The sequence below is a fragment of the Canis lupus genome, chromosome 23 (assembly GCF_011100685.1).
Source record: "Canis lupus familiaris isolate Mischka breed German Shepherd chromosome 23, alternate assembly UU_Cfam_GSD_1.0, whole genome shotgun sequence".
Lineage (NCBI taxonomy): Eukaryota > Metazoa > Chordata > Mammalia > Carnivora > Canidae > Canis > Canis lupus.
Window position 1 is genome coordinate 17,834,764 of NC_049244.1, and position 26,112 is coordinate 17,860,875.

Genomic DNA, 26,112 nt, shown 5'->3' on the forward strand with positions numbered 1-26,112 from the left:
AAATGGCCCTTAGCATCACAGGCACCTGGTGCACATCATCTCAATATGGGCTACTCGACGCTGATGAATGTTAGAGTAGAGTTTGGGTTGGCGGTTCTATTAAAGTGGTACTTTGCAGTTGTGTTGGTTTCCTACTGCTATTGTGACAAATTATCATCATCTTAATGGCTTAAAACAACAGAGATGTATTATCTTACAATTGTAGGAGTCAGATATCCAACATAGGTCTCACTGGGCTAAAACCAAGGAGTTGGCAGAGCTGTCTTCCCCCTCTGGAGGCTCTAGAGGAGAATCAATTTTCTCACCTTTTATCACTTCTATTTTTTTTTTTAAAGATTTTATTTATTTATTCATGGGAGAGGCAGAGACATAGGGAGAAGGAGAAGCAGGCTCCCTGTGGAGAGCCTGATGCAGAACTCCATCCCAGGACCCTGGGATCGAGACCTGAGCCAAAGGCAGATGCTCAACCACTCAGCCACCCAGGTGCCCCACCTTTTCTAACCTCTAGAGACTGCCTGCGTTCTTCATTTTGTGGCCTCTTCCATCATCAAAGCCAGCGACGGCTGGCCATGTCTTTTCACGCTGCCATCTCCTCTGCCACACTTTTTTTTTTCATTTAAAGATGCTTATGATTGCAGTGGGCCCACCTAGATAATCCAAGATAATTTTTTTTTATTTTAAGGTCAATTGGTTAGCAATCTTACCTTAATATGCAACATTAATCCCCCTTTGGCATGTAATATAACACATTCACAGTTTCTAATGACTAGGAACACTCAGGGGCATCTTTAGGAGGCCATTATTCTGCCAACCGAAATGGTACAGTACAATCCCAAATTTACCTTTAGCTAATTACTTCTCCACAGAGATAGCTGACTGAGGTAAGAACACAGAATTTGGGGCAGCCCAGGTGGCTCAGCGGTTTAGCGCCACCTTCAGCCCAGGGCATGATCCTGGAGACCCCGGATTGAGTCCCACGTTTGGGTTCCCTACATGGAGCTTGCTTCTCCCTCTGCCTGTGTCTCTGTCTCTGTCTCTCTCTCTCTGTCTCTGTCTCTCTCACTCTCTCTCTGTTTCTCATGAATAAATAAATAAAATCTAAAAAAAATTAAAAATAAAAATAAAATCAAGGTGAAAAAAACCCAGAATTTTTATTTTTCTTTTTAATCAAAGAGGTCAATTGTATTTCATTGTTAACTGGTGCCCAAGTTCTCTTCTCTTATGGAATTGTTTTCCTAAGTAGGTTAAATGTAGAACTTAGAACAAAATTAAGCTGAGGTTTGTTCTTTCTCCTTACAATGAAAGCCTTAACCCCATCTCAAGTTATCATCACTCCAAAATGAAGGAAGACCATGTTCATGCACAGTATGTAGCAAGAATCTGTGGAAAAGAGAAAGCCAGGAGAAATGCATATTCACCCAGTACTGGGTTATTCGTATCTCTCCTATAGGACTTCATTTCCAGAAAATATAGTCCAATTACTGTCTCTAGAAGTACCTTACACTTTGGGAATAAAATGAGTGAGGCATTATGGAGGCTTAAACTTCACTTAGGTGAGGAGCTCAGGCTAGAGGTTAATAATCACAACTGGAAGGTACAAGTCACTTGAGGCATCATCTTAGAAACTATTTTAGCTCATTGCAAGTATCCCAGGATATGCCACTTGTTTCAGCTAAAATTGGTGAGCAAAACTAAAATAAATCTGAAGAATTATATTTAAGAATTTGCTACCAATTCTTAGCAGGGGAGGGTCAACCTGTTAAAACATACACTTAACTTTTCCCAGAGAGCTCAAGATCTACATTAGGAATGAAGCAAAATCATGCTTTTTTCTTACATCCATGGAATAGGGTGAGAAAAGAATGTCAGAAAATCAAACATATTATAAACTGTCATTTACCTAAGTAGATTGGGGCTGATATGTAGAGATAATTGGTAGTCCTGAGACTATAGAAGAAAAGGTATGAGAAGCTTCTGACTGCTCCATGTTTAGATAAAGTAAAGGTCTCAATCTATAGCTATTCACACCTTTAATAAGATATTGCTAAATTTAATGGAGCACTTACCTATATTAGAATAATGAAGACCACTTGGGCACTCTTTTAAAAATTGCTTTTCTCACACACACACACACACACACACACACACACACACACACACGTTCCTGGTATCTTGAAAGAGGATTCATTTGTTATACCTCATGGAACACTTTGCACTTTGTGCCTCTGGGTTCATTACAGACTAACTATATTAATGACCAAAAGTAGAGAGACAAGAATGGGTTCTTTAGGAATCATTTCATTTCCTCATGGAGTTTTGTTGAGAGAGACAAAGAAAAGGAGAGAGAGAGAGAAGAAAAAGAAACATCTTCCAGTGAGAAAAGAAATGATTTTGAGGTAATTTTGCTAACTCAAAACCAGAGGTAGATGTATCACCAATTCATTTTGTTCCTTTCTATTCTCATATGTCCACATTTCCATCTTGGGAGAACCATTATAACTAGGTGATAACTTAAAAGAAGACTGAGGATGTGGATGATCCTCAACATCATGCCAGTATTTTCTTCGGTAATTGCTTCACTGTATGACAGGGAAGAAAGAAGCCTTTAAGTAGAAACTTTTTGTCCTGTCACCCTCCTCCTGCCCCTAAATTCTTATTATTGGAAGCTTGTTAAGAGAAAACCATTACTAAGACCATACAATTCACATTAGAAGATTTCTCCTATCCTGACACCAACTCCTTAATGCATCGTTCTTTTTTCAAACAAAGACAGTGGAGAAAGGAAGAGCAGGCATTCTGATCCTTTTTCGAACATAAGTAAAATGCAGCTAATGATGTCCTGAAATGTAAGTACATATTACTAAAAGTAGATCCTATGTTTAGTAAGTGATGGAATAGCCTTCAGGCAGAAAACTTATAGAAAAACTTTATACCTCTATTGCCCACTGGAAAGTAAAACATTAAATGGTTCTTTATTTTCAAATTTTAGTTATACTTTATCTTACCCAACGGGAAGATATATCTGAAAAGCTGTGCATTAATCCTTTGTAACCTAAATCATGAGTCATCAGAAACTTACTCTATTATTTCTGACATTCTTTATCTTCATTTTGACATCCTAATAATTTTAGCTTGAAGTCTCTGTCTTGTGTCACCTCTTAGTCAAATAGCTAATAATCTATAAATAAAAATTGAAATGCAATAAACTGAATCCTCTATTTATAGGAATATTTTTGTACTCATAATCATTTTTCAAAATGAACAATCAAAATCCAAATTCTCTGCTTCATAAAATTTCATGGTTACATAATGGCTTTTCTTACAAGAATATACACCTTTATAATTAAATAGAAATTGAAGTTACTTTGATGGACTATAATTCTATGATTTATATGGAACCTGGTACAAAGTTGGTGCATAATAAATCACATCACCACTGTTCCATGTGTCTATTTAATGTATACTTATGCTTTGTTTCCCATCTTTTCTAGACCTGCTATGCCTTATATATAGCTGCAACTAGAGGCATATTGTTGATCAAAAATATCTGCTAACTCAGAAAAGTCTAGTGTTGGCACACTTGCCTTATATTGGTCATTGTATATCTTCATCTCATTAAATATTCCTGTTAAATGAAGCCCTTAACAAATATGCCTCCATGGTTCTCATTCCTCCCTCCACCCCCACTCCTTCTTCTTCCTCTTCTTCTATCACCTATTAAATGTAACGAAGGCTTGAAAGGTCATTGGAGGAATGAAGTGTTTATGGCCTTTGTGCAAGATAGGATACATAAAATTGACACAATTCTGGATACACAGAAATCTGTCACACCTTATTGCTTAAGCTGGAAGCCACAGCACATCAATCAGGCTTACTTTTCTTCAATGCCTCTCAGTCCTGCTGTCTTGCCACCCTTTATTTAAGCTGAACTGAGAAAGATTTGAAGGCACATGGCATATACTGCAATTTATTTAAAGAGAGGTTTACATATAGAGCAAAAGTAGTGTTGGGAGGAAAAATTTTTATCTACCTTTCAAAACTCTTCCAGCTGATCTTAGAATTACTTTGGCATGAGAGGAAGGAAAAAAAGTTTATGTGTACATAGAGGCTCAAAAATGAAAATTAGACCTAAGAAATGGCCAAAGCAGACAGATTTTATACTTTTTATACAGAGATAATAAATTTGTTGGGGAATTGACAGGACAAAGAAAATTTATGTTCAGGAGTTTTAGTTAGCAAGGAATTCTTTTTTTTTTTTTTTTTTAATTTATGATAGTCACAGAGAGAGAGAGAGAGAGAGAGAGGCAGAGACACAGGCAGAGGGAGAAGCAGGCTCCATGCACCGGGAGCCTGATGTGGGATTCGATCCCGGGTCTCCAGGATCGCGCCCTGGGCCAAAGGCAGGCGCCAAACCGCTGCGTCACCCAGGGATCCCAGCAAGGAATTCTAAAGAGAATTTAGGCTGCGGTTATAAATTAATAAAAGTAACAAGAGTTGCTTATGTAGCCTTCTTGGCTTTGAATTTCCTACCCCTAATTATAAGAATGTCAGTTTACCTCCTGACACAAGGAGGGTACCATTCACATGAAAGATCTATTTCCTGCTTTATGGAGACAAAAGTTTTTGAAGTAGCTTTTATTTAATTTATAACTTTTATTTAAAATGAATATGTCAAAGTGGCACATTTTGCGGTGGCCTGTCTTTGACCCCTACAAAAAGTCTTTGATATATATATATATATTTCACATATATGTGAAAAAAATACACATCATGGAAAATGGCCAGCAGAAAAATAGCCAAACTACTTTTTTTCTTGCTGTACATTCACTTTCTCCGGATTTCAAAGTGTGATTCTTCTGGATGATTCAGCCATCTGTGTAGTATAAATAGATTTGCAGAAGATATGGATTTGGACTGTTATCTGTTAGAAATGGAAAAGCCCCTAGTTTTTAAATCTGGCTGGGATTGGCAGTAATGAGGGGGGCATCTGGATTGCAGCCACAGTTTATGGCCACCATAATGCAGGACATGAAAAGATATCATAAAAGAAAAAATATATCATAAAAGTAAGGAAGGGAGGAAGTCTCCGTGTCATATCAAGACTACCTTCCTATCTTTAAGTCATTCCAGGTGGATGACTGGTGACCCTATGTAATATATGTTTAATTCTTAATCCAGCTGGAAGATCTTAAAAGGTGGATGAAATTCAAGGAAAATAAGACAAAAAGAAAGTTTTTTTTTTAAATAAAACATACAATTTTAAGAAAAACCAGGAAGCAAGTTATATAGAAGAACAAAAGGTGGTAGAAGACAGAGTATTTATTTTATCATGATCCAGTCCACAATAGTGCTTTCCCAAAACACTGTACACAAAGTATGGTCCCTGGATCAGCAGTTTCAGCATCACCTGGGACTGCTGCATGGGACATGCAAACTCCTGGACTCTCCCTAGATCTACTTAATCAGCAGCTCTGTAGCTGGGGCCCAGTAATCTGTGTTTTAACAAGCTCTCCAGGTGATTTTGATGCATAGTGAAGTCTGAGAACCATTGCTCTAAGCATTCAATAAATGACCACTGAAATGCAGAACTGTCATTTGACACCAGTCCCTGCCTGCCTACAGACCTGACTTGCATTATTAGTTCTATAACAGGGGTGGAAGGATCAAGGGTCCCAAATGCCTATAGCAGCTAAGCAGCTGCGGCGACCTATGCAGGTTGCATTCAGAAGCGCTGTAAGACATGTAGCAGGAATGAGGGGAGCAAGCTGGGCAAGGATGGTGAGAAATCAGAAAGAGCATAGGCTCTATCTATAGGACCTGCCCATTACTCAGTTCTGGCTTCTTGTTGCCACAAGAAAATGCAAGCTTAGTATTGCTAGGTTTCCCGATTTTTAAAATAAATAGGAAATAATAATTTTTATGTATAATGAACATATTTTAAAATCTTGACAACCAGTTCAATTTAATATATACAGGGGTGCCTGGATGGTTCAGTCAGTTGAGCAACAACTCTTGATTTTAGCTCAGGTCATGATCTCAGGATTGTGAGATCAAGCCCAATGTTGGGCTCCATGCTCAGCAAGGAGTCTGCTTGTCTTTCTCCCTCTGCTCCTCTATTTGCATGTGTTCACTCTCTCTCTCAAAATTAATCAATCAATTAAAAAGACAAACAAAGAAAATTAATTAATCAATCAATTAATTAATTAAGATAAGTGTATATAATTGTTTGAGCAAAAGAAAATTGATCACCAATACAGAATCAACTGCAGCCATTGGACAATGGTGATAAGGGGAGACTGACATGGGAAACAGAGCCCAAATTTGCTAAATTCCTCTCTTCCATTGTATGTTTCCAAAACGGACAGCAATTGTCATTATGTTGTGATTTTAAATACTCTCAAGCTACCATTTCTCAGCAAATCTCTCCATATCTACCTACCACAATGTCTGGAATTTTATCATTAGTGATAATCTCTGTTCATTTAATTGTTCTTGCCTCAAATATTTTCTTTGTCCTGAATAAACCTTAGAATGGTGGTTAGGTAAACATGGCCTTCAGAGTAACATCATTGGGTTCCACATTCTAATGTTTCCATTTACTAACTATAATTTTGAGCATGTTATAAAGTCTCTCTAAGCTCCAGTTTCTTTAGCTGAAGCTTAAAAATAAACTGTGATAATCAATGATACCTTATGGACCATTGTTCAGACTCAGCCAATGATATTTACTGTTCTTGTTTCACTCATAAGCAACTTCCTGTGGATGAGTTTATTAAACTGCTTTCCTCCAAGGATTTGAGAGAAAGTTTAATGGTGAATGAAATACAGTTAACTTGAGAACATAACAATAGCTAGAGTGAAATGACTATACTTCCAGATGTCCTAGAAATTAGCCCAATGGCCACCAATTCCAAGGGAATTTCTTGGCCTGTATGTCCTACCTGTGACGTGGCCTTGCCCCTAAAATATTCAGGTATATAGAAGAGGAAGATACATGTTATAGCTTCCCTGCCTGCAGACCATGATCAAAAAATCCTTTTTGAAGAGCTTATTAGTCTTTAAGACTCCTTGAAAGGAAACGACCAAAAGATGTCCTGTCTTTTATATTAGCCTTAAAAATATCTTGAAAATGTATCTGTGCCTCTAGTCATGCTTTATGTCTCTTCCCCCACTCTGGCTACTCTATTAATAAATGATAAGAGAAAAATTCATTGTGATATATTTTCAATTGTGTTTCACAGTTTTCTTTCCATGGATTAATAATGGTGAAGAAAAAATTATCTGACCAGTGAAATGCATTAGCCTCTGTCCAAATGTTTTATTTTGAAAATTATAAGTTAGAACCCTCTGACTATTCCAAATGGAATATGCATGGAAAAACGTAAATGTCTAAATTTTCTTGAGTCATTTCACTTTTTTGTTGTTGTTGATCTATTGACACAAGTTGACTATGTATTTTTTAGTAAAATTAGTAATTTTTGATATATAGGAATGGCATAGTCAAAAAATAAACTAGAGGCCCTTGAGTGGCTCAGTCAGTTAAGCATCTGCCTTTGACTCAGGTCATAATCTTAGGGCCCTGGGATTGAGCCCAGTATCTAGGATCTCTGCTCAACAGGGAGTCTGCTTCTTCCCATGCCCTCCCCCTGCTCATGCTCTCTTTCTCTTTCTCAAATAAATAAATAAAATCCTAAAAAAAATGATAAACTTAATCCAGAAAAAGAATTGGAAATAAGTATACTAAAAGTTATATTTAATGCTTAGAAGTCTGAATGTGCAATCTATCATTATAGAGGTACTGGTGGTCAATACAATGCGTTAGAACTATGTACAATGGACAGTTTAGTATCAAAAACTTTCTACACTGTAGAGTTTTGCGAAAGTGTGAATGTCATCCAACACTAAGTGCTTAAGACACCATTTTATTTCTGCTGCCATATTAGCAAGTGTCAATGAACCATCCATTTCAACTTTCTCTAAACTTCTGGTAAATTCTTATTTTAATAACTCTTTTATCACAGTGGAAGTTTCTAAGCAATATCGTGGTACTCTCACACGAGAAATCCAGCTAAATAGGCAAGAATATTCAACTTTAGTTGACATGAGGTACACTACAAATTCACAGGCATAACCCAGACAATATCCTCTGGAATTAAGAGCCACCATTCAGAAGGGTGATGCCAAGTTTCTGCAACTTTTTTTTTTTTTTTTTTGGTTTGGTGCCTTGATAACCCTACTTTGGGTAGACTTAGTCCAGTAAAGTGTGGCTTTGTCAGGGACAGTAAATGACATAGACATTTCCTTACAAGGGCCTGGAAAGGAAGAAGGGAAAATCTAAAAGAAGTGAAAGGTAGGTATTCAGACAAGGGGAGAATGAGAGAGATAGAGAACATTTTCTTCTCACATGTTTTTCATATCACAACCCTTTGCATGGGGTCCAATAAACAAATATATATGTCTTTACTTAAATTAAGTTTTGTCTTCAAGCTGTTTGATCCTGTCCTGCTTGCTTATGAATGGTTACAGAGAATATCGATAAAATTGTTAACTCTTATGGTTGTGATTCCATATATGCTTCAAAAAAGAGAAACAACAACAAAAAAAGACAAACAAAGAAAAACATCAACACAGAACCTCCAAGATTCAACAATGGATGAATATTTAAATTACCTCCTGATGGAAGGAAGCACATTTCCATATGAAGAGTGAAGCCATGGTCTCAAAATAATGATAGAAACAGAATGTCTTGAATTAGTTCTAATTAAGTATCTGTTGAATATCTACTATGTGCCTAGCACTGGACCACAGTGCTGAAGATGAAAACAGAATTCTGTTCCTGCCCACCAAGAACTGACAATCTAGTTAAGGAAGTACCTATTGTTTAAAAAGCTACATATACATATCTTATATTATTATGGTTAAGTTTTTATTAAATACTGAGGCAGATTTACATAGAGGCTTAGCCCAGTCTGGCATATCTGGGACAATTTTCTGGAGAAGAAAATCTTTAAGATAATTTGTGAATACCTGCAGGTCTGGATGAGTGGATGTGAGAGCAGGGTAGGAAGGGTGTTGTATACATTGAACATATCCATGGCATTTCATCACTTTCAGTAGCCTAGTGCATGTCACTGACATCTTTAGCCTAGAAACCAAAACAGCCCCCTGATGGTCTCCCCACACACCTTTTTGCCCCGTATGATCCATCCTTTATGCAGCAGTAGAGTTTATCTCATCAAAGCACACATTATACTATGCTGCCCCTTGTTTCAAACCTTTCAAAGACACTTCCACTGCAGTTAGAATAACATCATAACTCTTCTGCATAGTCTGTAAGACCTTGTGTGACCCAGCCCTGCCTCCTTTTCCAGTGTGGTCGCCTCATAGTCTCAGGGTCGTCTGCTTCCTGTTCTTCCTGTCTTTGCCTAAAGGTCTCCTCCCGGAGTTTCCCTCCCCTTCCATTTCAGCAGCTGACTTTCCATTCTCTTTGCTTCCATCATCATCATTATAATTTTCCAGTCTCAGTTTGCCCCTTCATTTTCCCCAGGTACTTAATGTGGCTTGTAAAATTCTAAGTTATTTTTCCATTAAATTCTAAATTACGAATAAGTTAATGTTTGTGTTGGCCTCTTCCACCAGGACATTAGGTAGGGTCACATCTATTTTGTCTCCATTGTTTCCCCGAAACCTAGCATTTAGTAGACAGTCAAGAACTATTTGCTGAATGAGCGCAAGAAGTAGCATATGTGTGAGAGCATGTGCATTAGTTATGTATTTCTGCAAAACAAATGACTTTAAAATTTAATGGCTTAAGACAACAAGCATACATTATCTCAGAGTCACTGGAGGATTGGGACTCTGGGCATATCCTAGCTGGGTCCTCTGGCTTAGATCTCCTACCAATATCTAATCAATGTGTCAGCAGAGACCACAGTCACTCAAGGCCCTGCTCAGAGAGAAGCCACTTATACGTTTGTTCATGTTTGTTGTCAGCAGGATTCGGGCCTCTCCTGTGAGCTACTCATAACACAGTACTTTGCTTTCCCTAGAATGAAGGCTCATAGAAAGAAAGAGAACAAGGGACTGTAAGACAGAGGTCGCAGTCTTTCAAAACCTAACCTTTGTAGTGACATCCCTTCTCTCTGGCTGCATTCTGTTCATAGGATGGACTCACTGGATCTCTAGACCAGCATCAGCATTTTCTCTGGGCAGAATCTCAGGCCCCGCCCTAGGTCTACTGAATATGACTCTGCAGCATCACAGCAGCCCCAGGACATTTCTATGCACATTGAAGTGAAAGGTAGGTATTCAGACAAGGGGAGAATGACAGAGATAGTTTGAAAGAGTATCTTAAATGACACAAACAGGAAATAAAATATAGAATTCACTCTGGAATCTGCCCTTTTAACTGTTCTACTGTTTGTGTCTCCCAGAATTTGCAGCGCATGGGGTAACAAATGATTTTTTGAAGTTATATAATCTATGAGTTACAGCAGAATTAGGGTGATTTCTCTGATAATCATGATCTCTCATATTTGCATTTTAAGATGTATTTTATTAGGGAAGAAGGGTGTAGTTATAACCAGTATACTGGGAATTGTAGAGAGTGAGTATAATAGACATGTGAGCCACTTTCATGTGAGCCACTATGGAAAAACACTGAGAATGTTGCTCTAGAATGTACATATATACTCTGATAGATAGATAGATAGATAGATAGATAGATAGATAGATAGATAGATATAACATATTTATATAGATATAATATATATGATATATATATATATGTATATATATAACATCAAGTGCCCCCACATTACACTGGGTTAATACTAATAGGCTTATCAATATGCATCACTTCTGTCATATGTGTCAGTGGAACTGATCTGAGTTGGAAAAAGTCATAGGAGTGGGATTATGAGGTCCTGCCCATATTTCTTTTCTGCTAACTCCCTGAAGCAGTAAAAACCAGCAGCAATAACTATGACAACAAAAAAATCTGGCCATATTCAAAAATAATAATAATTTGCAGTAGTCAATTGATTACCTCTGAAACCTTAGGACATAACACCCAAGTATCCTCTGGGGTCCAGATAGAGCTGACCCCCAGGCAATGACTCATTGTCATACTAAGGAGTCTCTGGAAATGCTGAATACCTTCTATGCAAAGAACACCCAACTGAAATAAACCTGCCAGGAGGATTGCCTTATGTGGGAATTTTCATGCTCAATGTCGATTTTGTGGTGGCAAATTCAACCACCTTTGCCATAGTTGAGTGGAGCTAGAGCCAGGTTTCTGCCTAAGAGAGGGGCAGTTGCCTTTGAGTTGGCTGGTGGCCCAGCATATATATTCTGTCCCACAAGAATGGCCCACTCTTGGTAGCGACAAAGTAACTGTAATTGTGTTTCAGTCACAATTGTAGACCCAATAAACAATGCTTCTTGGTCTTCTCTCTTGCATAATACCCTCCCTTTGAATCTGGGTTGGGTCTGTTGACTCACTTTAGTCAACAGAATGTAGCTGAAATGAAGCTCTGGAATTCTGGGCCTATGGACTTAAGAATGCCTGGCAGTGGGAACAACAAAACTCTCAGCACTTAATGGGCCCATCCAAACCCCTGCACTATATATAAGACTTGCCCAAATGATAATAAGGCTTCTAGCAGCAGAAGGCCACATCCCTAGGATGAGCCTGACACTACTACCACCTCTCTTTAAAATGCCAACCTGAGAAAGCTCAAGACTGTCAGGAGTGTTCACTGTTATAGCAAAAACGTGGTGATAGATAGGCCCCAGAGTCTGGTCTTAGTATAAATCCTTACTCTACCTTTTGAGATGTAAAGCTACTGCCCAGAATGTTTTCTCATGAACCTGAGCGCCAACAGTCAGGGAGATGACTGTTCTTGCTCCTAGTTCCTGGGAAAAGATAAGGGCCTAATGTCAGCGGATGCCTTGTTTTTAACTTAAACCACTACTTCCTGCCAGGAAGATACAAGAACTTTGGGAGGCATCTGAGTGGCTCAGTCCATTAAGCATCTGCCTTCAGCTCCAGTCATGATCCTGGGTCCTGGGATCAGGGCCCTGCATGGGGCTCCCTGTGCAGTGAGGTCTACTTCACCTCTCCCTCTGCCCCATCCTCTGCTCATATGCGTTCTCTCTCCTATGCTCTCTCTCTCTCTCTCTCTCTCAAATGAATAAATTAAATGTTATTTTTTTAAAAAAGGATATGAGAACTTTGTTTCTCCTCTGAATTAGTGCCAATTAGGATACACATGGACTCAGTCACGTGGACTACCCCATGTGTACCCTTCAGTGCCCTTCCCCTAGCACACCCCAGCCTTCAATGTCTCCTGCCTTTGTTCAGTGAGGTTGAGTTCCATTCATGCTGGACTCCTTTCCTTCCTCCAGCAGTTACTAATGAATAAATCTGTCCTTACCACTTTAATGTCTGGGTTTGTTTCTCTCTGATAGCAGCTCCTGCCTTGCTCTCTTTCTGCCACTGAGCCACCACAAAAGTCCAGGTGCCCTGCTGGACAAGGAGAGAGAATCCACAGGAAAAGAGAGATCTTGAGACTGCTTGGGGAGAAATGAGGGACCCAGCCAACATGGGGAAAATGGGTTCCCACAGACAGGACTTGGACCCCAGTCAGGTTGTCCCTCACCAGGCCCAACTTGAAACTTCCTAGCTCAGACATCACTTGTGAGTAAAGATGCCCCTCAAGATACTCCCATCCCCATGGACATCAGGGAGAACATCTTGGCAGACACCAGGTAAAGTCCCAACCCACACAATCACAGGCAAATAACATAGTTCTGACTTTAAAGATAGTTTGATACACAGGAATAGTAACCAATTAATTCTCCTGGTGGAGGAGAAGATAGCAAAATCCACAAATCAATTACTGAAATAAGGGGTAAAGAGGAGAGAAGAGAAAGGACTTCCAGTAGCAGCCAAGTAAACTAATTAAAAAAAAAAAAATCACAAAACGCTTAGTGGGAAGCTAAATCATGCTAAGCGCAGAGTACCAGAGAGCCCTGAGCCGTAAGAGTGGCTAGTTCCCAGGAACATTCCACAGCCTCGTCAGCAGCTGAAACACATCCTGAAGTTACCTGGGTTCTCTATTTCTTGCATTCTTGCATTCTGATATCAACCACTCACTGCAATGGAATGAGCTCCTTCCAACCTCAGAAGTGCCTGGAGCAGATGCCACTCAACCATCAGGAAAGTATAGATTAAGCGAGAAGGTTAATTGTTACTATTTCTATTTCCACTCTCAAATCCTGCAGGAAACTGCTGTGACCAGTGTTTTCTCTTTCATCAGAACTCCTAGCACAAATTAATGGCATTTATTATTTGCAACCAATGATATGTTCTCTGGGATTTTCTCTTAAATGACCTGTTGTTATTTTTCCCTTTAATATTACCTCCATTTTTATGTACACAACTGAGGATGGAAACTTTGACTCCAATCAAAGTTTGGAGTTAATCAGTTAACTGCCTTAAGTAGGGAGACCAAGATCTGGATCATTTTCTACCATCCAAAGAACATAGCGGCCTCAATAAAAATTTTGCTGAACAGAGGCAGATATTAAATCTGCAACCCGGAAGAGCCTACAGTAAAGAGTAACCAGTGTATGCCTGGCCAAGTAGCGGGGCATCCAAATCTAGCACCTTTGACCTCAGAAAATATGACATCTGTCAAAGGGACTGAAAGCAAATCCTCAAGCTAGTAGTTTGCTTTTAATTGAATTCATGAGAAAAGGGAAATAGTTTTATGCATTCATTTTAATTAATTATTTATTAATGGAATTAATTGGTTATTTGATTTTGTTTTAGAAATTTATATGACTTGTTTGTTTCAGCTAGAGATTTGGAGCAGAAAGGTACCCAGGACACCAGGATTCTTCCTCCAGAACATGATGAATGAAGCCATCAAAGCAACCAAGATTTCCTTTCAAAACCATTCATGAACCTGGGCCCCACTGAGCATTATTGCTGATATTATTCATGCATCGTTCATCTCTTACAATGAACTACAAGTTTCTGAGTGAAATATCCAATACATGTTAGTTCCTGGGGGGAGAAATAACTTAGAAATGCAGCCTGAGGCAGAACACACTGTTCCCACATTGGCTTCCTCCCTCCTCTCTCCCAACCTCCTACCAAATATACACTTTTCTTATCCTTTTTTTTCCCTCCAAAGTAGATGATTAGAGTAAAGAGTAAAATGATAGCTTCCCACCCCATTTCCACAGGACACATGGCACGGAGGGAGACAGAACTTTGGTCACCATGAAACATTAGGCATTTTCACGAACAAATCCTAGAGAGAGGAGGGAAGCTATTTCCCAGCACAGACATATATGATGCTTTGAGTGGTTCGGTTAGAAAGATTCAGCTGATTGCTAAAATCTGGGTAGGGGTAATGCTTCATGCTCTCCATGGAGGATGTTTCTTTAATTGGGCAGTTTAATTGCCAGCCACTTAGGAATGCATGTCAGGCCCTGCCAATAATCAAATAGCCTTTGTCCAAACTAGCTTCCCCTCTGAAATAGTTACCTCAACCTGTTAAAGCTCCCAGTGTGCTCAAGGAAATCAAACTTTCCCTTTTTCACTTTCCAAGAAATTTTTTGAGCAAAGAGCAAGTTGTCCATACAGAGAAAATCCATCTGCCAATAATGCCATGAAAGACTTAAGTAAGCGTCATGGTTATAATGTGCAGATTTAATATCTAAGGCAATTATTCCTATCCACCTCAGATTCTTATATTTAGCCAGCACCAGTCCAGGGAGACAACAGACATCCCTGGGAGCCCAGCTTATCTGATAGGACAACATAACCTTTAGGTCTGATAACGGTGCCAAATATTGAATACTTAAAAGCAAATGTTATTCTAATTAACTGCATTCAGAAATGACAGCAGTTTCTCCTTCTAAAGCTGGCTTGAAGACTTTCCCTCAATACTCAAATCAGTAGCGAAGCAAAAAAGTAACATGTGAGCATAAAGCCAGTTTGCACTAGGAAACAGGAAGCAATTCATGACCTTCCAAACTGAATAGGTATTGTAATCTAGTGTACTTTGCAGAGCACTATAAGAGCATGGTCAACAGGGAACACTCTGCATATAAAACCAACTCTCCTGAAGCTGGTAGGGCAGTTTCACAGGATAGGATTATGAGAAAACAGGAATAGAAAAACAGCCGATCTAATTTATCCACTATAAATAAATTTCTGTTCTTCCTGAAGTGGGTTTTCTAGGAGGACTCAATGCCATGGTGAGTTCCCCATAGTTATTCTATTTATTTTCTCTTTATTATTAGATTTATCACACAAGCAATATATGTTTGTTGTAGACAAATACTAATAGAAAATACTGATGAACAAAGAGAAACGCAATTTAAATCATATATATGCACACAAATCCTACTATTCTCAAATGACCGATGTTAGTATCTTCATATAAACATGATTTTTTCTTATGACATGACATATGTATGAGTGATAACTGAGTTTAATGTGAAACACCTTTGTAATATTCTTTTAAAAATTGATGTATTGTGTTTCCTTATATTGGGCATATGTTTACATCAACATTTAACAATGTTCTATTACAAAGATGGCCTATAATTTACTTAATGATCCTGTTATCAGATATTTGGGTTACCTCTAATGGGTGTGTATGGAAATGTGCCCAATGCCTGGCACAAATTTCCCAGAGTTCACACTTTCAAAGATTTCTGGAAATCTCCATGTTAGCACTTCAGAAAGCTATCCATTTATATGAGCAATGCTCTCAGTGAGCATCTTTTGGCATTGTCTTTCAGAATGCCTCCAACATCTGCAGGGTGTGAGTATTACACTTTTCCACTATTAGGTACAAAGGCAGTCAGGGAGAAGAGAAAGCACAGTGCTCCAAAATATGAAAAGGTATAACAAAAGTATCCACTCAAATCTTGAAATTTCTATACAGTTTTCCTTTACTTTAAACATATAAGTGAATTTTTAATTCTATGCTCTCAGATATCCATATCAGTTTTAATGTTATTTTTATCCAACATCCTTATATTTGATCAGTACTCTGTGTTTATACCAATACATCATGAACCAAAAGATCACATACCAGTGTTATAGTTCCCGGGGTTACCTGCTAAAATAGTTTGCATTTTGGTCATGACTGGACTCATGACAACAACCTCAGGCCACCATGAGACAAATCCTGTAAGCGGCAAAGGTAACTGACATGGGGGTTTGAATTTAGGTTCAATATCATCAACATCTCCTAAGTTTGTGTTCTAGCCATGAACTTTAATATTCCTTATCTCATTTGTCCACATACCAGCCTTGTGAAACATCCAGGAAGAGAGAATTATCCCATCCCTTGGGTTTTATTTGGAATGCTGGAAGACCACTTATTTTCTTGAGCTCTAAATTGAAGACGGGTTTTCTAAATGTGTAGCTCCAACTTCTGACTCCATGCCATTGGTTGTTATACACCTTTGAAATCTCCTCATTGAATTTCTGGCCATAATGCATTTTACCTGTTCAAACCTTTACCTACCAATAACTTGTGAATCATTCCCACAGGCTCAGTTAACACATAGGGATCTTCCTCTTTATGACAAGTCCCCACCTGTGCTCATCGTTCACCTCCTTTACCACAACAACCATCACGTATGATCTCTATGTATGTCCCCTTGCTAGGAACACATCTTATACCTGGTTATCTCCTGCAATAGTTCTTCCTGTAAGGTCTTAAATTTCATAGTCCCACAATCTCCCAACAATTTCCCATCCTTTTTCCTCAATTATCATGGTATGTCCACCAGACCTAATACTGGTATCTCACATTCCACCATTTTCTCTTGCTCTCTTAGCTCTTCTGATTTCACTCCTTCCCTTCTCTACCTGAACTCGATAATACCTATCACCTTGGCTATGCTCTGAACAGCATCCTCAACTCCTCAGAGCTTTGGCCTGCTGCCTTAGTTGTACAAATTCACAACCTGGATTTCCCATGGGAATCTCCAACTAACTGTATCTAAATGAAATTCTTTTTAGACTTGTTAATTTTCTCCTTCAGTTGCTGTTCTTGAGTGAGGGGTCCTACAGTCTACCCCAGTAACTCAAACCAGAAGCCTGGAAGCAATTCTCCATCTCCAAGGGGCCCTCATACCTTGCATTGTACATCTTCAAATTATCTCTTGAATCTCATTTTCTCTCTTTACATTGCCAGCACAACACCGCTGGTATTGACTTTTATTATCTCTACAAATGAGAAAGAAAACCCCCTAACTTGTTTCCCAGGCTTGAGCCTCAATCCATATCCTTATTATGCTAATGATGAAAATACCCTGTCTCCCTACTTTCCAATCTCCCTTCCCAAAACACCAAACCATGCAGAATGCTACAAAAATATCCCATTCTTCTTCCTTTTGGAATTTGTTCAAAAGGAATCAGAGATGATTTACAGAGTAATATACACCGGAACTTTTTAAAAAGATGAAGAAAGAAAAGGAGGATGTGGTAAGAGAGAGGAAAAAAGATTAAATTGGAAGTAAATATATATGCCATAAAAATATATATAGTTGTTTGATGGGACCCCAATCTGCATGTGTACTTCTTGTCAGCCAAAGCAAAGAAGGAAACCTAGTCAGTTGCAAGCTTTACCACATCAGTGGGATAAAAAAAAAATTAGTTACTTGTTGTGAGACCTAAGAGAAGTGTCTCCCATAGTAGCCAAGCATTGTTCTTAGGCTTCCATGCTAAAAACCATATGTACTACTCAATAGTCAGGTCTAATCTTTACTTGTTGTGGGGCTTCCCTGATCCCACCAGTACTCCCACCCACCAGAGTTAATGATTCACCCTTTCACCCCACTTCAGTACCTTGGACTTGCTTCTGTTTGCACAAATTTCATGTACCAAGAATGTATGCCATCACCATATGCAAGAGTCTTATTAAGGGACTCTGCTTGACTCTGCCAAGCTCGTCTTTGTATTCCTATAAGTGCTTGGACTAGTGAAAACACATCTGAGTGCTTTACAGTTACATTGAAGAATAAAAGATCTGTGTCTTTTAGTAGTCCTTTGTAATCCAAATAGGACTATGTCTTTTGCAAGCTAAATCTAATAGCTTACAACATAACTTTGGCATTTCCTAGCAGATCTGTGAAGTTCAACCGAATTCAGTTTCTTTAGTACCAAACATGCCACCAAAAATAAGCTTATTTAGTGGGCATGTAGATAGAGGGGAGAAGATGGAAATAGGGCCAGCCAGCTTTTCTTCTAGTGTGGATACCCTGACCCCAGTGTGGATGACCGTTAGGTTTTCAAATGTCTCCCGATAGGCTGGGTAGAATTTAGGGGAAACTTGATGGTAACCCCCCCTCTCATGCCAAAGAGTATCAGACAATTAGGACTGGGTCTCAGAATGGCCTTCTTATGAAATGACTGTAACACTGATTGAACCAGATTTATCAATAATCTGATCTCACACCTGCTAGTGCTCTCTCCCCACTTCTGGTTATAAGAGCTAATCAAGCTTTCTGTTGGCTACTCCACCTGAGATTGTAATAACAGAAAGGCACTTATATCTCATCTGCTTATTTCTGCCAAAATTCTTATCAAAAGTGGGGATGAAGTAGCAGATATAATCTCAATGATAGTTCCAGTTCTCCTTCCCTTCCTGGATATATTACACCTCCATTCCCCTCTTTGCAATAAGTAGATCCATGTAACTAGTCATGACTAGTGGTTTTGGTGGTAAGCTAATTCTTTACCTACTCTTTCCCTGAGACAGTAAAAATGTAAGCATATGATCAGATGGAGGTGACATCAAATCAAAGTATCCTGGAATGTCGAAACACTACACACAAGGTGGCTGCCCTGGGATTCATCAAGACTTGCAGAAGATTTTTCAAGAGCAAGAAATACACATTTATTTTATGATGCCATTGAGATTTCATAGTGCTTGTTATTGCAACATTGCCTAACCTGTCCTGACTTATGCACGTGGCTTTTAAAACTACCACCATGGACTCAATCACTTTACCTGAAATTAGGGAGAGAAATTTAATTCATCAGAACATCCTTCTGGCTGAGTCTTCTTGATACATACAAAATTATCACTTCATCCAACATATATTTTGAGTCCAAAACAGATTCACTATCTAAACTCCTTGTTTTTTACTACATTTTCAAGAGAAAAAAAAAAACATCAACATGAAAATATTGTCAAATTAAAGCTAAAAACCCTTTTGCCATTTTGATTCCAATTTTCCTAATAAGAAATACCCTTCGCATGCCATTACATATGGTACCTATGTAATGATTCATAGATTGAGAGATCATAAAAAAAGACACTAAAACCAGGCATTCAGGGTCTTGCTGGAAAGTGTGCATTTCCACATGTCATTCACTTGGAAATATGTGTACTTCTAGGGTGAAAGTAGCAAGTTAATATTTTTTTCAGGGAGACAATCAGTATATATATATATATATATATATATATATATATATATATATATATATACACTAGGACTAATAGGGAAACAAATCCTGAAAGCAGGCCGGAAGGCCTGAAGAGCAGGTTTGGCATAATGAGATGGCGTGGATGACAAGCCGAGTCTCCTGCAGTCACAAATAGCTTGTTCACAGAGGCAGAGTTGAAGAGGATCATTTTTGTCAGATGGAGTAGTCAGATGGTAACCTGTACCCCAGGTGTATAAATGTTCTGCATAAAAGAGCTGCTGGCCTTTTAATACATTTAATAAACTCTCAGCATGTGGCCGATTCCTCACAAAATATGAAAAGTGTTGAAATGAGCTGGGTGGCAGAAATTTGTGTTTAACTGCCTATCTCACTTCCTAAGGCCTACTTCAAACGGAGGTATGCAAGCCTTTCACACTGCCTGCCCAGCATGGCTATTTGCCAATGAGATTGTACTGAGTAGAGCAAACACTAAAAACCGAACACCAAACAAAGCATAACAAAAGGAAGAAAGGAAGAAATTCTTCTTCTAGGAAGGTCCTGAAAAGACAGTCTCTTCAGCAATGAAAATGATTAATCATTTTAATCTTTCAACGAAAGAGCTCCTTATTGCTGAAGACAGCTCTCAAGACCCTATGTTTTTGACGACTTAAGACCCTCACAATGTATGGCCTCTCATCATCAGACATTTATGTAGAATGAGTAATGATTTATGTAATGGAGTTAGAAATGGGGATGTTATTTGTAATGCCTGTACATAATTAATTTAATTTTTGTCTGAAATAACAGTTTCCAGGGGCTAGTGAACCAATATACCTACATTTTAAGTCCTTAAGTGCTATATTTCCCTGAGTTGAGAGAACTGTATCCACCCTTGAAAATCTGGAGTCAAGAGGTTATAACTACCTATAATAACTGCTAAAATATACTGAATACTTACTTTATGTCAAGCATAACTATAAGTACTTTCCATATATCAAATCTTTTTTATTCTTCTCAAAACCCTATGAGAAACTCATTTTAAGATAAGAAAACTGAGGCATGGATGGACTACATTCCCCCAGGGCACACTGTTAGTAAATGGTAGGATTGGGATTCAATTCCAGTCCGTCTGGTTCCAGAGCCTGCCCTTCTAGCTTCTGTGCAACAATGTCTCACATGTCAAATATGCTTCGGAGTAATTAAGGGCATATGAGGCTTCACACATAATCTACCCCAGGTTATGAACCTGAGAGCTCAGGAAAAGGATTCAGAATTTGTTGAAACCTACTGAAAGGCAGAGCGAGAACATATAGAGTCATCAAATCCTAAAGCCCATAGACTCCCACAAATTAACTTATATCACTCCACTAGATAGTGATGCGTTTTTTTTTTTTAAGATAGTGTGTGAACAACTCTTAAAGGTGCATTTTTATTTTTTATTTTTTTAAAGATTTTATTTATATAGTCATGAGAGACAAAGAGAGAGGCAGAGACATAGGCAAAGGGAGAAGCAGGCTCCCTGCAGGGAGCCTGATGTGGGAATCCATCCCAGGACCCTGGGATCACACCCTAAGCTGAAGGCTCGACCACTGAGCCACCCATACATCCCTTTAAAGGTGCATTTTAAAATCAAATGTCATTTAGGAATTGAAATAGGTGAAAATGATGTCAAATGGGAGAGAAGCACAAAAATATACACCCTTTAAAACGGTTCAGTGAGACACTGCTGATTCTAGTGCTTTGTTTCACAGTATTAGCCCAGGAACATGACCCCCTCTATATCCTACAGAAACACACCTCTGGCTCCTAGCTATTTTCCTCCCCACCTGGGGAGCCAACGTGGTAAGTCCTCATTCAGGGACCAGACGAATACCAATGGCAGAGAAGTGCTCACAGAGCATTCCCTATTTGTGAGCTTTGTCTCTTTCTCAGGGTTACTGAATGTGCAGTGACATAATGGATGTGAAAGTATTTTATAAAGTACAGAGTGCAAGGTAATGTAAAGTGCCGCTCTCCAATGTGTCTTAGAGATGATGACCACAGGCAGTCGACTGTGTAAGATGTACATTATTATAGACCTTCAGCTTCCCTTGAGAGATATCAGAAGTCCACGATGATTCAAGGAGTCCTAATGTGTGACTGCCAAATTATTCTGTCTACTGCAATCCACAAAGCCATTTTCTGAAGTCCGTACACTTAGATACTTTGGAGACTCAATTCACTCAGAAAAGATGAGCTTTAGTGACTGAACAGAGTACGAAAAGAAATAAGACTAAAGAAAACCCATCTTCGGGATCCTCCTATTGGGAAATTGGATCTTTAAGGAAACTTCCGTGATGGTCAGGTGGGTTACAAATGTCACTTTCTTATCAGAAATGTAGGTGCTGTGCCTTCTAAAGTACAGGAGCAGAATTAGATGGGCTCTAGTGAATGAATGGGTGGATGAATAAAGAATTATATACTTTATGTTATTGAAAAAAAATACCACTGAAGAGGCAAGTTCACAAGATAGGTTCCCCAGATGTTTAAACAATGGTAAGATGGTGAAAAAAAGTATAAGATCCAAGCTATCCTTAAAGAGAAATTTGTTCAGGGTTGATGTGACACACAAAATGAGAACAAAAACAAATGTTGAACTCTGGGTTAAGAACCAGAGAATGGCTTAGAATGTAATCCAGTTATTGGAATTATATGAATCTTCATAACAATGCTACTATTAGTTTATTAATCACAGAGAAGTCATGAAACTTGCTTTAAGTCACACAGCAAGTAAGTGATGGAGCCAACTTTAAAGTCTGACGATCTCAACTAAGACTCTAGTCTTGATATACTATTACTCTACCTTTTCCCACCTACAAGTTTAATTCCCCCAACAAACATATTTTCATGAAGGTACTATTACAATTCCTACTTTACAAATGAAGAAATTGAGGATTAGAGTGGTTTCAATAGTTCACCCAGGACTCCGCAGCTAATATAGATCCAATCAACATCCACATCAATGTGTCTATACACACATATGTATATATTTATGTGTATCCTGGATAATTTCACTATATTTTCTTATTTATATTTCTTTAATGGTTCCACAATGACCTATAGGATAAAATTGAACTACTTTATGAGACATTTACAACACTTAATGATCTAGTCCCTGTACATTGGATAAAAGGGGATTAATTAATAAGAGAACACAGGCACCACATGGCAGATACCTTATTTCCCTATGGAAGGGATCTTCTTTCCAATACATTACATTCTATTAGAGAGCTGGAAGGGCAAAATAAATTCTGTTAGGTAAAAGGAGTCATTCCTGGATTGAGGTCCTAGAAATGGGACCCCCCTCTGCACACCGCCACTTCTTTTTGTAACACTGCTGAATATCTCACTTTGATTATAGCCTCTTTATTTCCTCTAAATATACTTTCCTATAAATATACTTCTATGTCATTTACCATTTGCCTACTGGAAACCCTCTGCAGTAGATTGCATTATTATTACTCATGTTTCTCTTTATTTTTCCCCTAAAAAGGGATTGCAGCACCATGCCCTTGTTATTCCTCATGGAAAGAGTACATCTCCTCTCCTATTGGTGTTGCACTTGACCCTGTAGCTTGCTTTGGGAGATGTGACAAATCTGCCAAGAAGAAGCTTTCAATCTGATTGTGTATTTATGTTTCTCTGGCCTCTGTCATGAAAAGGACATGTACTAAAGAGGAGAGCTGGGACGCCTGGGTGGCTCACCGGTTGAGCGTCTGCTTCAGCTCAGGGCGTGATCCTGGAGTTCTGGGATTAAGTCCCACATCAAGCTCCCTGCATGGAGCCTGCTTCTTCCTCTGCCTGTGTCTCTGCCTCTCTCTCTCTCTCTCTCTCTCTCTCATGAATAAATAAAATCTTAAAAAAAAAAAGAGGGGAGCTTGGGAATGTAGAGCAGATCTAAACTCACAGGTAGGAGAAAAGCCACAGCAGATAACCCAAAGCCACTAACATGTAAAGTGAGCAAGAAAAAATATTTGTTGCAAGCTATCGGGATTTTGAAGTTATTTGCTATATAGCATCACATAGCAAACACTGATTAATATAGCTGTAATGACTTCTCACATCTTATAAACTTTTTAACAATTCAACCAGCCCTACCATCATCAGATATCTCTTTTTTCCAGCTTCCATCACTCTGCCTCACCCTTTATCTGCTACTGTTTTCAAGATGTATATGTTGACTTGCCTGTCTGTTCCTTTGTTTCTGATGTCTTCTTAGTTTGGAACATTGCCCATACACATTGTCATCTGATTAACTCTTAGTCCATACCTCCTTAGGTGTACCTCCACCAGCCCCTTACAAGCAGGTTTAAATATTCCTCCTCTACATGTGCACAATATTGTGTACTGTCTTGAATATTCTACTAGCATTTATTGTGCTAAGTCTATAATGGGAACAGAACAATATCTTTCTTTCTTAATAAAGTGTATGGTCTAAAAATCATCCTCAACTGACCTCACCATGAGTAATAAGCTGTTAATGTACATCTCCCTCTTCCACTAAACAACAAGCTTCTTGGGAACAAGGATTACCGGCAGCACTCCTGAGTGGCTTAATTGTTTCCACATAGTATACCCTCAGTTCTGTTTGTTGAATGAATGAATAAATAAATGACTAAACAAGTGTACAAATAAATATATGGGTAAATAATCAATCAAACAAACAAATAGGTAGGTTTTACCATAAATTAGTCTTATAGATTTGGGTAATTTAATGAGAAATTACTAAGTCTCCTTTTCCTTACTTGAAAAACATGGAAGTTAGTTTATATAAAGGCTTTTTTTTTTTTTTCAAGTACAAACATTGAAGAAAAAGTCCTACAAAGTGGGCTAGTTTATCTCTAAAATATCAATAAAAACCAAAATGAAGGAGAAACTTTTACCTTGTTCATTTGATCAAGTGGACAGGCTTGCACATATAGATAATTCTAGCTATTTTTATTTCACAATGCTGTGATATCTTAGTGCTAAAGCCTTAACCAAAACCCCAAAAGTGACAATCTTCAATTTTCAATGGTGCTTTAAAATTTACAGCTGAATCTATTTATTCCACCGTATTTACCAGTATTTTATGGTTTATTTATCACTGTCTAAAAAAATACACAGTTCCATTTGATTTTTCCCAGCTTGTCTACTGAAACTAAAGGAACCCAGAACCCTTTGAGCCATAATAAACAGTAAAAGATTCAAGCACTAACTAAAATGCTTGTATTATTTTGGTTGCCAGCGTTTTTGTTTTTGTCACTGATTAATTGAGAAGTTGATGACTTTAGAGTTTTCTTGAAAATCTACCTGAAAAAAAAATTATAGTTTATCTTAAAAGCAATCTGCCAGGGCAGCCCGGATGGCTCAGCGGTTTAGCACCACCCTCGGCCCAGGGCCTGATCCTGAAGACCCGGGATCGAGTCCCACATCGGGCTCCCTGCATGGAGCCATGGAGCCTGCTCTCTCTCTCTCTCTCTCTCTCTCTCTCTCTCTCTGTCTCATGAATAAATAAATAAATCTTAAAAAAAAAAAAAAAAAAAAGAAAAAAGCAATCTGCCAGGGGCATATGGGTGGTTCAGTTGGTTAGGCATCTGACCAGCTCAGGTCATGATCTCAGGGTCTGGGATTGAGCCCAACTCTGTTGTGGGCTCTGCACTCAACAGGGAGTCTGCTTCTCCCTTTTGCTCTGATCCTCCCTCCATTCATGCATGTGTGCTCTCACTCACTCTCTCTCTCTCTCAAATGAATAAAATCTTAAAAAAAAAAAAAACAACTCTGTCATAGTATGACAATTTCACATTTATAATCTGCACTATAGGACCACTTTCTTCCAATGACTATAATTGGTAATCAATAGTTAAGGTATCCTTGGGAATTAAGGGAATAAAGAAAACAATTATATTCTTTGCATCAGCAGTCTCTACTATTCTACAAGTTGGATACTTATCTAACAGAATTTAAATGTAACCAAGTGCACAGGCACCATGAACACACATATACACATGCACATACACATCTTTAATTTAATTTCCCAATAATGGGTAGAGAAGGCAGAAAATAACATCACCCCCATTTCTTGTCAAATAGAGACTATCATGCTGAATTTAATCTGTTGCCCAAGGAGTAAAAATATCCTTTAGAAAGAGAGTATCATGGGCTCCAATTTTTCAGAAATCCTACTAAACATTTAAAACTCCAGTGTCCTGAAATTTTACAGAACTAAAATCTAAATAGAATTAAGTTAATTAAGGAAATATTGGTTGATATCAATTATAACAAAAAATTATATAACAGAAGCACACTGTCCATAACAAAACCCCTTTTTTAAGTCCATGCCTACAATGGCCAATTAACAAAATATATATATATATATACTTTTTCACCTGCTAAAAATTGGAGTAAAATGAAAGTTGAGGAACTTAAAAAAAATGTTACTATACAACCAACACAGAAGAACCTACAGTAGTGGAGAGAGCTCAAAAGTTTGGATATAGACAAACATTGGAGGAGTGCTAACCAGTGTGGCAACATGGAGACAGCTTTTACCTAATCGCTTTTCTGAAAAATACAGTTAAGAATAGAGAAAGTTTGTCCTACAGAAACCCTGGGAGGATCAT

The 26,112-nt window shown here is 38.3% G+C and overlaps 1 long non-coding RNA gene across 1 annotated transcript; it reads left to right on the forward strand.

The window, feature by feature from the left end:
• The first annotated feature begins 2,270 nt into the window (after positions 1 to 2,270).
• On the forward strand, positions 2,271 to 16,024 carry LOC111091957. Its single transcript, XR_005376949.1, has 3 exons — positions 2,271 to 2,396; positions 10,164 to 10,300; positions 13,864 to 16,024. It is a non-coding gene; the product is annotated as an uncharacterized LOC111091957 (long non-coding RNA).
• Positions 16,025 to 26,112: the final 10,088 nt, after the last annotated feature.